Here is a 12,213-nt window from a genome sequence, read left to right as displayed (position 1 = left end):
AGCGGGTTTTGGGCATCAAATGGAAAAATCCAAAAATTGTACAGGGGAGAGACAGTGCATGGAAGAGCAAGTTGCTGGGTGGGTGGAAGGATAGAAGGGAAAAAATAGCACCAGGTCCTACCTGGAATGTTCATTCTTTTGCTTGCTTCCTCGCCTGTCTGTTTCAAAAATTATAAATCGCCCCTCATGCACACGTTCGTAGGGTGGTGACCTCAACAGCACCAGGAACTCCAAAATAAGAACCATGCAGATATACATTAAAAGTGACTTTCTAAAGTGACTTTCACACTTAGTGGGACTGCATATGATGTTCTTATACCTTAGGAGTGGGTGCCATGAAGCTCTCTGAAAACGTTTGCCTACGGTTCCCTTTAAACTGGCTAGGCTGGCTGGGACTGGTCTGTAGACCAAAGCACCCCAGGACCATCAGCTGACCACTGCTTGGACATATAGATAAGACTATTTTCTTTTCTTGTTGCAGTGATCCCAAACCGACCTGCTTTGGCAAAGATTGTTGTTGAAGGCTCCATAGCCTTTATTTTTGTTCTTTTAATTGGAATCACCCTTTGGTGCTTCCTGTCGTAAGTATGTCAGCAACAGGTGTCGGGGAAGGGTCATAGCTCAGAGACAGAATCCATATTTTGCATGTGGAAAATCGTAGTTTCAACCCCGGGCATTTTCTGGTACAGCTAGGAAAGTCTTCTGTCCAGAAAGCCAGAGGGCTCACAAACTAAGCTCTCTCTCTGCTAACATAGGTGGCATAGAAACATAGAGAGTCAGAAGGGGCCTCCCGGACCATCTAGTCTGACCTCTGGCACCAGCTGGCTTCACTCACGACAGGCCCACCCTGTGCATGTCCAGCCTATCTTTGAACACCCGCACCGATGGGGTCTCAATGACCTCCCGTGGAAGCCCATTCCACACCCTCGGGATCCTGACTGTCAGGAAGTGCTTCCTGGCATCCAAATGGAACCTTGGCTCCCTGAGCTTTGCTCCGTTGGAGCGTGTCCTGCCTTCCTCTGCAGGGGAGAACAGGTCTCTACCCATCTCCATGTGACATCCCCTCATATAACTGTATGTCGCCAACATATCCCCTCTGAGTTTCCTCTTCTCCAGGCTGAAGAGACCCAGTTCCCTCAGTCTCGCCTCATACCCCATCCCCTGCAAACTGGCTACCAACCTTGTGGCCCTATGCTGCACTGACTCTAACCTGGCTATATCCTTTCTGTAATGAGGGGCCCAAAACTGAATACAATACTCCAGTTGCGGGCGCACCAGAATCGTGTAGAGTGGTAGTAATACCTCTCTTGATCTAGGAGCCACACTTCTGGCTATGCAACCAAGAGTGGCATTCGCCCTCTTGACCACCGCATCACACTGCTGACTCATGTTTAGCCTGCAGTCAACCAGTACCCCAAGGTCGCTTTCGCAAGTGCTGCTCTCCAGCCACTTGTCACCTAACCTGTACTTATGACACTTATTCCTATGCCCCAAGTGCAAGACCTTGCACTTATCCACATTGAACGCCATCCTGTTGTCTCCTGCCCACTTCCATAGTCTGCCCAGATCCTTTTGGATCTGGAGTACCTGCTCCTCAGTTGTGGCCACTGCTCGTTTTAGTGTCGTCTGCGAATTTGATCAGCAGACTGTTCACCCCTTCTTCCATGTCATTGATGAAAAGATTAAACAGGATCAGCCCCAGGATCAGGACCCCGCTTGTCACTGGCTACCATCCCGATGATTCCCCACTAATGGTTACCCTCTGCTTTCGGTCAGTCAACCATGCCCTAATCCACCGGACAGTGCTTTGGTGTATCCCAAAACTCCTCACTTTCTCCACCAGGATATCATGGGACCCTTTGTCAAAGGCCTTGCTGAAATCCAGGTATACCACATCCACTGCATCCCCTCCATCTAGCCATCTCGAAACCTTGTCATAGAATTTCACAAGGTTTGTCTGGCAGGACCTGTTTTTGTGGAAGCCGTGTTGTGTGGCTGTCAGCCTCCTTTCCCTATTTAGCATCACTAGATCTCTCTCTATTATGAGCCTTTCCATTGTTTTTCCTACAATGGACATAAGGCTAACAGGTTGGTAATTCCCCATGCCCCTTCTACTACTCTTTTTGAAAATTGGGACCACTGATGCCACCCTTCAGCCCTCTGGAACTTCACCCGTTCTCCAAGAGGTCTCAAAAATGGAGGCCAGCGGGCGTGAGAGAACCCCTGCCAACTCTCTAAGTACTCTTGGGTGTAACCCGTCAGGGTCTGGCACCTTTGTAATGTCCAATGCCCTGAGGAGCCCCTCGACTTCAAGGGGGGTGACTCTTATCTGTGCCCCTAAGTCCCCGGCCTCATCTAATCTCCTATGTGGATATCCCCCATCCTGCTTTGGGGAGAACACAGAGGCAAAATAGTCATTTAGCATCTGTGCCTGTTCCCTCATATCAGTCACTGGATCTCCTTCCTCCTTATTTAGTGGTCCCACCACTTGTCTCCACTTCCTCTTCCTATTTACATGCCGAAAGAAGCCCTTTTTTTTTTTGCTCTTGATATTCTTGGCAAGTCTCGGCTCTTAATCAGCCTTAGCCTTGCGAAGAATCCTTCTGCAACGGGCCTCTTCCTCCCGGTATACCCTTTTGTCTATTTGCCCCAGTACCCATTTATTTGCCCCAGTACCCATTTCCTACAGAGGTTCCTCTTTCGTCTAATCCCTCTAACCACCATCTTTTGCATCCATGGCAGTGCTCTCCTCCGCCTCCCCACCTTACTAACTAGTGGTATCATCAAGGCTTGCACCTCCAAAACCTCCCTTTTGAGTGCCAGCCACCCCTCCTCAACTCGCTTACCTTCCAGTAACCTATCCCAGGAGACTTTCCCCAGTCCGGCCTTCAGTTGGCTAAAGTTAGCCCTCTTGAAGTCCCAGCTTCTAGTGCTCGACCTGCTGCACGTCCCCAATCCCCTGATCTCCAAGCAAAGGATGGAGTGATCACTCACGCCCAGAGCTACCCTAATCTGTACCTCACCTATCAGCTCCTCCCTATTGGTCAAGACCAAGTCAAGGATGTTTCCGCCCCCCCTTGTCGCCTCTCGAACCCTCTGTGTGAAAAACCCTCCCTCTATAGGAAGCGATGTGATCTGGCTGTCACTGCAGAGTGAGTCTCCCAATTAATATCCGGGAGATTGAAATTTCCCACAATTACTGTATCTCTCCCCCGAGATATCCTTAGAATCTGGCCTGTCAGGACATCATCCAGGGTCTCAAGTTGACCTGGAGGGCGATAACATGCCTCCGCTGTCAGGTCTCTTACCCTGTCAAAACCCCTAAGTTTCACCCAGACTGCCTCTACCGAATCCCCATCTGTGCTGCATTCTATCTCACTGCATCCTATCCCTTCCCTGATGTATAAAGCCATGACCCACTTCTCTTTCCCTTCCTGTCCTTTCTAAAAAGGTGATACCCTTCTATGTTCACATTCCAGACTTGCCTTTCATCCCACCAAGTTTCTGTGATTCCCACTAGGTCATACCCTCCTATTCCCAGGAGAGCTTCAAGCTCTTCCTGCTTATTACCCATGCTCCTAGCTTTGGTGTACATGCACCTCAACTCCTTCCCACCACTTCCTTTCCTTGGAGTTCCCAGCCTCCTCCTTCCTCCCATCCTCCCTGATACCTGGCCCCTCTCTGAAGGAGTCCTGTCAGTCCCTGCAGTATCTGTAAAACCCTGCTCCCAGAGCTCTGATCCTGTCTCCACACTTGCCCAGTGCAGACACATTTCTGGGGGGCCTGAACTCCCCCCCCCCCAGCTCAGTTTAAAGTCTTCCAGACGAAGCTCGCTAGGTCCAAAGGACCTTTTCCCCATCCTCATGAGGTGTAACCCGTCCCTTGCCAGAAGTCCATTGGCAAGAAACCGAGTGCTGTGGTCGAGGAACCCAAGGTGTTCCTTCTGGCACCACACCCTAAGCCAGCTGTTCACCTCGGAGGCCCTCCTGTCCCTGCCTGGCCCAAATCCCCAGACAGATAAGATTGACGAGAGTGTCACTTGGGGCTTTAGCTCCCTGAGTTTCTTCCCCAAGGCCTCAAAGTCCCTGGTGATCCCAACCACACCCTGCCTGGCCACGTCGTTTGTGCCCACATGGATCACCAGGAGTGGCTGGTGACCCCCGGAGCGAACAAGATGCTCCACTCTGTCCTTCACATGCCGGATGCGTGCGCCCAGCAGGCAGCAAACCTCCCTTGTCTCCAGGTTGGGGCGGCACACTGCCGCCTCAGTGCCCCTCAGCAGGGAGTCCCCAACAGCAATCACCTGCCGCCGTACCTTTCTGGTGCTGGTGGGCGGCCGTGCCCTGGCCCTCGCCTCTCCTGCAGTGGCCCCCTTGCCGCCTGACGTCCCAGGCTGGGGGTCCTGCTGGTCCCCCGAGGCCTCATCAGCCCCAGCCTCCCCAAGTGGAGAGAACCGGTTTCCCAGCTCCAGATTGGTGCCAGGAGGAGGAGGAGGCCGTGCTGGCCTCCTCCTCCTGTGGGTGACATACCTCCATGTTTCCACAGCTGCTCCTCCCATGGTCTCTCCCTCAACCCTCTGTCCAGAGGGGGGCTGCTCCAGGGGGGGGGGGCCTGGAGAGCTCTCTCGGCCCTCAGGCACCTCACCTCCTCCTCTAGCAGGGTCACCATCTTGCACCGAGGGCAAGTGTATCCCTGCCTCTCCTGGGGGAGAAGGGCGAACATGTCGCAGCTCTCGCAGCGGACAGCAACACCCGTGACTCCCACCAAGGTCAGCTCCTGGTCTGCCTTTGGGATCCCTTCTGAGACCTTACCTTGGTCCCCTTGCCTTGTGGCAGGGACTCTTTGAAGATGAACCCCTGGGAAAGTCAGCAGGAGCTGGGAAGCATCTCATTTGGGCTGATGCAAGGATTAAGATGAGAGTATTTCTGATCATGCAAATGTCAAAATGAAGAGTATAGGCCCTGAGCATAGCTAATCAAAGAGCAAAATCTTAAGTGCCATAAGATTTTGGGTGGGACAATGTATTCCTGGGCAATGAAGAAGCCTCCAATGCAAGAGAAGGCTGCTTTTATGGAAGAAATAGAAGGTGATTAAGAAACCTGGCAGCTTGATGAACACCAATGGGACGCAATCATCTCTAGATGTAATTTCTATAAGAAGGACAATGCCAGGATTTGAAACTTATTTTGTGCTAGGAACTGTCCAGTACAGGATGCTCAGAGTGAACTTGAGGTAGAAAATCAAAACTAGGAAGGCCTGCAAATGTAGTGGCAATGACAGATGACCTTAATTGCTCCCACATTGACTGGATAAATGCATTTTCCATGAGGGTGTTTCCTAAGTGTCTTTGGTTAGGAACTTCGTCAAAACCTTTTGGAAGTCCAACTAAATGATAGCTACTGGATCACCACTGTCCCTATGTTTACTGACACTCTCAGCTCTAAAAGGTTAGAGCAAATAATTACACCAAATTATTTAGGGTGGTTAAAACCAAGAGGGATTGTGAAGAGTTCCAAATGGATCTCTCCAAGCTGCAGGAATGGCTATTAACATTGAAAATGAGGCTGAATGAAAGGAACTGTAAAGTGATGAACCATCGGACAAATGTTCACAACTTCAAGTATGAGTGGATGAGATCTGAGTTAGCTATGAATGACCAAGGAAGAGATCTGGGAGACAGGTCCTGATCAAAATGTCAGATTAGGTTGAAGCAGCCATGAAAAGGGCAAACTCTGTGTTTAGGAAAGGAACTGAGATAAAAACAGCCAAGATTATGGAAATCTATGGTGTAGAATTCTTGTAGAATTCTAAGGTGTGATCACAACTTGGAATATTGTGTACATTTCTGGTCACCACACCTAAAATGGATATTGTAGACTTGGAAAGTCATCAATGGTATAGCTCAGACTAAGGCATTTTTCTTTGCTGCTGAAGAAATGTGCATTGACCATGATAATAAATGAGTATTGGGTGAAAGTGTACTCCACCCTGATGAATGGCCACTGTTGGGCAGAATTATAATGAGAAGTACTTCATCAAAAATTACCTGTTTTTGCAAAGGTTAGAGGGGTCATCTTCCCTTAATGAAAACATCTCTGCTTTCAGATCAAAAGTGAGTGTGCTAAAGAAGCTTGGCCCTCAGATCAAGAAATATGCGAAAAAGAATTTTTTTTTAAGACAACTCCAGAAGGAGAAAGAGGCAGCCAAAAAGAAGCTAAAGAACGAAAAGGAAGCCAGCAGCTCAACTGAGTCAGGTGATGTTGTTGTGTATGATGCACCTGTTGATGAACTTGCCTTGTTCTGTTTAGTCTCAAAGCCGTGTCCGACCCACCACGACCCCATGGACAACATTCCTCCAGGCTCTCCTGCCTCCTGAACTTGTCTTAGCAATGCAATAAGCCAAAGCTAGTAATTCTCTCCCTGGAGGGACCAGCCTTGCCTCCTTACTTAGCCATTAGCACACTCTTTGATAGTGCAACTGGGGAACAAAATCCAAGTTTCCTTCCATTAGGGAAGTTCTAATGGAATCTAGCACAGTGTGCAATATCTTCCCAAGGAAGGCTAGTCGTGTTTCATTTTCCAGATGTGGTAAGGCATCAGAGGATTCAGAGGCTGGCAGGATGAGGCACTTGTCTTGCCCACCAGCCAAGAACCCATAGCACCATCTTTACTCTTACGCCACTGAGGACCCGCTAGGCTGGAAGCAGCTTTCTAGGTGGCTAATGGACGCTCTTGCGTGAGAGGCCCAATCCTGCCTGTGCTCATAAAGGTAGATCTAGACATGCCTAAATGGAGTCCATTAGCTAAATCCTGCCAGACTCATTTTATTTCATTTTTCTACTGGGTAACCTCCCAAATGGACTGTGGGAAAGTTGTGGACATCATCGAGACTTAAGCACAGTCTTTGACAAAGTGTCCCATGACAACCAGATTACCAGACGAGCAGAAAGCAGACTAGAGAGTGTGTCCACTAGATGGATTCATAGTTGGCTGCAAAATCGGACTCAAAGAGTGCTCATCAATGGCACATTCTCAAACCGGGGAGAGGTGAAAAGTGGGGTGCAGAGTTCTGTCCTGGGAGCAGTACTCTTCCATATTTTTATTATTGATTTAGATGAGGAAGTACAATGAAAGATAATTAAGTTTGCAGATGGATGACGCAAAGTTGGGTGGGATGGCAAATAGCCTGGAAGAGAGAGATAAGATACAGGGTGATCTCTGTAGGTTAGAACTCTGGGCAAAGAACAAAAGAATGAAATTCAATAGGGACAAATGCCAAGTCCCCCACTTAGGAAAAAGAAACCAAATGCACCACTGCAAGATGGAGAGTAGTTGGCTCAACAATACTGCATATGAGAAGCATCTTGGAGTTGTTGTAGACCACTAGCTAAATATGAGCCAACAATGTGATGCAGCTGCAAAAAGGGAAATGCTATTTTGGGTGGCATTAACAGAAGCACCACTTTCAAAACACGTGAAGTACTAGCTCCTCTATACTCAACACTAGTCAGACCTCACCTGGAGTACTGTATCCAGTTCCGGGCACCTAAGTTTTAAATAGATGCAGAAAATCTGGAGGGGGTGCAGAGGAGGACAACAAGGATGATTCTGGGACTGGAGGCAAAGCCCTGTGTGGAAAAATTGAGAGAACTAGGCATGTTCAGCCTCAGGAAGAGAAGACTTGAGAAGTGATATGAAGGCAGGTCACAAAGAGGAAGAACAAGATCTCTTCTCATCCATTGCAGAGTGAAGAACATGGAATAACAGGCTTAAGTTTTAAAAAGCCAGATTTAGACTAAACATCAGGAAGAGTGTCCTCACTGTCAGAGCAGTATGACAATGGAACCGATTTCCTGGGGAAGTTGCGGACTCTCCCTCGCTGGGGACATTCAAAAAGTGATTGGACACTAAATGGGATGATATAACTTTGTGCCCTGCAATAGCAGGGAGCGGGACCTAGTGGCCCTTCCAACCCTATGATTTCCTAATTGATTTATGATTGTATGATTCGATGATAGTATGATTTGTTGATTCGATGAAACAGAGCAGCAGATTTATCAAGCAAATGGTCAAGGATAGTTTTACAAGAACATATGGAGTTCTCCAGAGTGAAGTACCAGATGCAGCCCAAGTAAAAGCCAGGAGATCAATCAAGTAAAAATGCAATCCAAGAGCAGAGTCAGGGAGAAGTCCATCAGTCCATAGCATGGTGATCCAAACACTTGGCAAAGTTATAGAAAACACTGGATAAAGAGACTCAGGGTGGAGAGCAGGTGTTGTTTCCAGGATCTGGAAAACTGATAGAGCCAGAGCCACTAGAGCCAGAGCTAGTAGCTTGTGAGATGTCCACCTTATAAGGAGTTCATGATTCATAAGTAGTCTTTAGCTGCCAGCATTCTCAGGGGCCAAGTGGTGGCCCAGGGTCTGGCCCTGCCTCAGAAGCTGAGCTCTTTGCCTTTCCAGGAGAAAGATTCAAAGCATCATCCTTGATGATCCTGAACCATCTTGGCTCTTGCCAGGGTTTTCTGGAGGGCCAAGTGACTCTGAAGGTTCTGGCATAACACAGACTTGGGCTTGGGTGGAAAGCAAGCAACTTAATCAAAGTTATCCAATACACTCAAGATTAAGCTCAGATGTGAAAGCAGACTTCCTCATTCTAAAGTGTCCTATTATATTGTAGATGGGGAGGAAGAATTGATGGGAAAGGATCTGAAGAAAGGGAAACCAGAAATAACAAAGGGACAAGAGGAAGAAGATGAGCAAGACCAATCTGAGGAGGAGGAAGAAGAATTTTCTGTTGTGGAAGCAAAAGGAAAGGGAAAGAAGAAAGGTAAAAAGCATGCGATAAAGAAGAAATTGGCTAAGGTTAAGAAGGTGGCAGAGTCAGAAGCCATTAAAAAGCACATTGGCAAGATTAAGAAGGCAGCCAAATCCAAGGCGGTTAAAAAGCACATTGGCAAAATTAAGAAGGCAGCCAAATCAGAGGCCGATGGGAAGAATAAGAAGGCATTGGACAAAAAGTCAAAAGAAATTAGGCTCCTTAAGGCTAATGAAGATGAGGAGAAAGAGCTAAGACATGCAAAGAAGAAACTAAAAGAGAAGACCTCTAAAAAGAAGAAGGGGATTGTGAAGAATAAAGAAAGTGTCCACAGAAAAGCCAAACGTAAGAAAGATGAAGAGGAGTCAGAAGAGTCTGAGGACACGGACTAGCAGACAGGAGCCACAAGAAAGCAGACAAAGAAAAGGGACCATTCATCATCTCAGACATGAGATGGCTTTTCCGCCAGAGGATAGGAGCTTTGTGAGACTGGTTGGAAGAAGATGGAGTGACATCCTCTGGAAGCCTTTGCTGGTGGCGAATGCTACACTGTCCCCTGCAGATGAGATTAAAAGACATACCTAAAGCAGGCATTCAAGTCATCTTTTTAAGGATGTAACTCTATCTAGTTCTTTGTCATTGGGTAGTATCCAATGCTAGTCCTGCATGGAGTAGACCCATTGAAAAGAATGAGACAGGTTAGTCACAAATAATTGAAGCCCCATTTATAATATTATCTGTAAGATATGCTAAACCTCATCAGATGTTCCAACGCTCTATCAAAGCTAAACACAGTTCACTAGCAAACATTAGTTGCTCCTGTATCCAAAATACGACCAATCAAAAGTTAATCTGAATTCTTTAAAAGTTAATCAAAAGCTTTATTCAGGCTCCCAAATCTGTCAGATATTTTGTAAACAATGGGTCTACTGTCATAACAGATTTTGTTCCCTTAGATAGTTGCAGGCTCTTTGAATAAATTATCACCACTTGATCTTAATGAGAAATAATCCTTCTAGTTCAGTGACATGGATGTTTTGCATGGAATAAGTCCAGGAGTGGGCAGAGGTCACCTCAGTCGCTGTGTCCAGTTATAAGACATTCCAGATAAATTGAAATGGGTTGGGCGACAGAGAATAACAGGGTACTAGAAGTGAAGTCCTACAGGGAAAGATGGAAGGAACTTGGTATGTGTAGCTTTGCAAAGAGAAGACTGAGAAGGGCATGAAAACACTTCCGAAGAACCAGAAGGGTTGTCACAAAAATGGCTGCCGCCTCTTTATCTTCCAAGGCCATTGGGCATGAAGTAGCAGGAAAGAACTGGGAGAAGGATGAGAACTGATTCAGAAGAGTGTTCCTAAGAGCAGTCGAGAAGGAACTGACGGCCATGGGTGGTGGTGGGTTCTCCATCACTGCAGGCATTATCAGATCTGAAGCGAAGCAAACCCTATGATTATATAATAAGAATATTCCTGTTCTAGAAATATTCCTATTCCTGCTTGGTTTTCTGCTATAGAGGGCTCTTCTCGATATTTGTTACCATGTCTCAGTTGATGGCAAGAAGTGTACCCATGGTTGATTAGTGAATATTTTTGAATTTACATACATTGCAGCACAGTTGCAAAATAAGGGTTACATTAAATACCATTTACATGTTTCTCTTTAAAAGGTCTGCAACCTGATCAACTTATACAGTGGTACCCTGGCTCACAAACTTAATCCGATCCAGGGCTCTGGTCGTGGCCCAAATTGGTTGTGAGTCAAGTTAAATTTCCCTATAAGGTTCAATGTAAATAAGGTTGATCCGTTCTGTAACTTTTTTTTTTAAATTAGAAAAATGTGAAGCAAAGTAACAAAGAACAACAAAGATCGTGGCCATCTCCCCCCACCACCCCAAGCACAATCGCAGCCACCTCCCCACCCCGCCAGAATGACCGAGATCGCGCATTGTGGGGGGAGAGATGGGGGCGAATGTGGGTGCACTGGGAGGGGGGGAGACGGGCACGATCGTGTTTTGGGGGGGAGATGGCCAAGATCGCTCATGCAGGAAAGATGGGCACAATCACGGGCGTGCTCATGAAGGAAAGATGGGTGCGATCTCGGCCATCTCCCCCCCCCCCCCCCCAGCATGATCACAGTCATCTCCTCACTCAGGGGGTTGGGGAGATGGCTGCAATCGCGGTCTCCACCTTATATGGAGTTCATGACCTGAGTCAACATTTTTATGAAATCTTTGTGATCCAATTTGGTTGTGAACTGAGGCATTCATGAGCTGTGGTACCATTGTATCTGAGTTTCTTCTTCAGTATCTGGCCTTCTAAAGAGCAGTCAGGGTTGATCTCTTCTAGGACTGACCGGTTTGATCACCTTGCAGTCCAGGGGACTCGCAGGAATCTCCTCCAGCACCACAATTCAAAGGCCTCAATTCTTTGGCGCTCAGCCTTCCTTATGGTCCAGCTTTCACAGCCATACATTGCAACTGGGAAAACCATAGCCTTGACTATACACACTTTTGTTGGCAGGGTGATGTCTCTGCTTTTTAGTACACTGCCTAGATTTGCCATAGCTTTCCTCCCCAGGAGCAAGCGTCTTTTAATTTCTTGGCTGCAGTCACCATCTGCAGTGATCTTTGAGCCCAGGAAAATAGAATCTGTCACTACCTCCATTTCTTCCCCATCTATTTGCCAGGAAGTAATAGGACTGGATGCCATGATCTTAGTTTTCTTAATGTTGAGTTTCAAGCCAACTTTTGCACTCTCCTCTTTCACCCACATCAAGAGGATCTTTAGTTCCTCTTCATTTTCTGCCATTATCACTAAAGTTTAGATGGAGATAAATTATTTTGATCACACTACATGTGTGAATTGGCTCATGTAATGTCTGTGTTATCACTGTGAGTGACCAGTATAGACTCAAATGTGATGGTCACTCTCTGGACTTTCCAAGTTTAATTCCCTTCCAGCCTCACTGTTTACAACTCCTTGTGTATCTACCATATAACAGAAATAGGTAACTTACAGATATGCATACATATTTGGCCTCCAACTCCCATCATTGGCTATCATAACTAGGGCTGATGGGAGCTGTAGGCCAGAAGTTGCCCCCCATGCTGTATATTAACCTGAAATAACCCAGAGCACTCCATGCCTCTCATGAAGCAGTCTGAGGACCATAAAAGTCTGGGCCAGAATAAATATGCTACTCTTTAAGATGCCATGAGATTCTTTGTGATTGCTTACACTGTTCATTGTCAGAGAGGAGGAAATGAATGGTCGAAATTGTACGGAATCAGCAGCTAAGAATTCTCTTTTCCAGAATGGACAAACTGATGTTAGTAGCTTCTAGTCATGATGACTATGTAGACCCTCCATGTTCAGCAGCAATATTCCCGTGAA

Source organism: Varanus komodoensis, unplaced genomic scaffold, assembly GCF_004798865.1.
Source record: "Varanus komodoensis strain SLA01 unplaced genomic scaffold, ASM479886v1 scaffold18_1, whole genome shotgun sequence".
In the NCBI taxonomy this organism is placed as follows: Eukaryota; Metazoa; Chordata; class Lepidosauria; order Squamata; family Varanidae; genus Varanus; species Varanus komodoensis.
Note: the sequence above shows the minus strand (reverse complement) of the source record.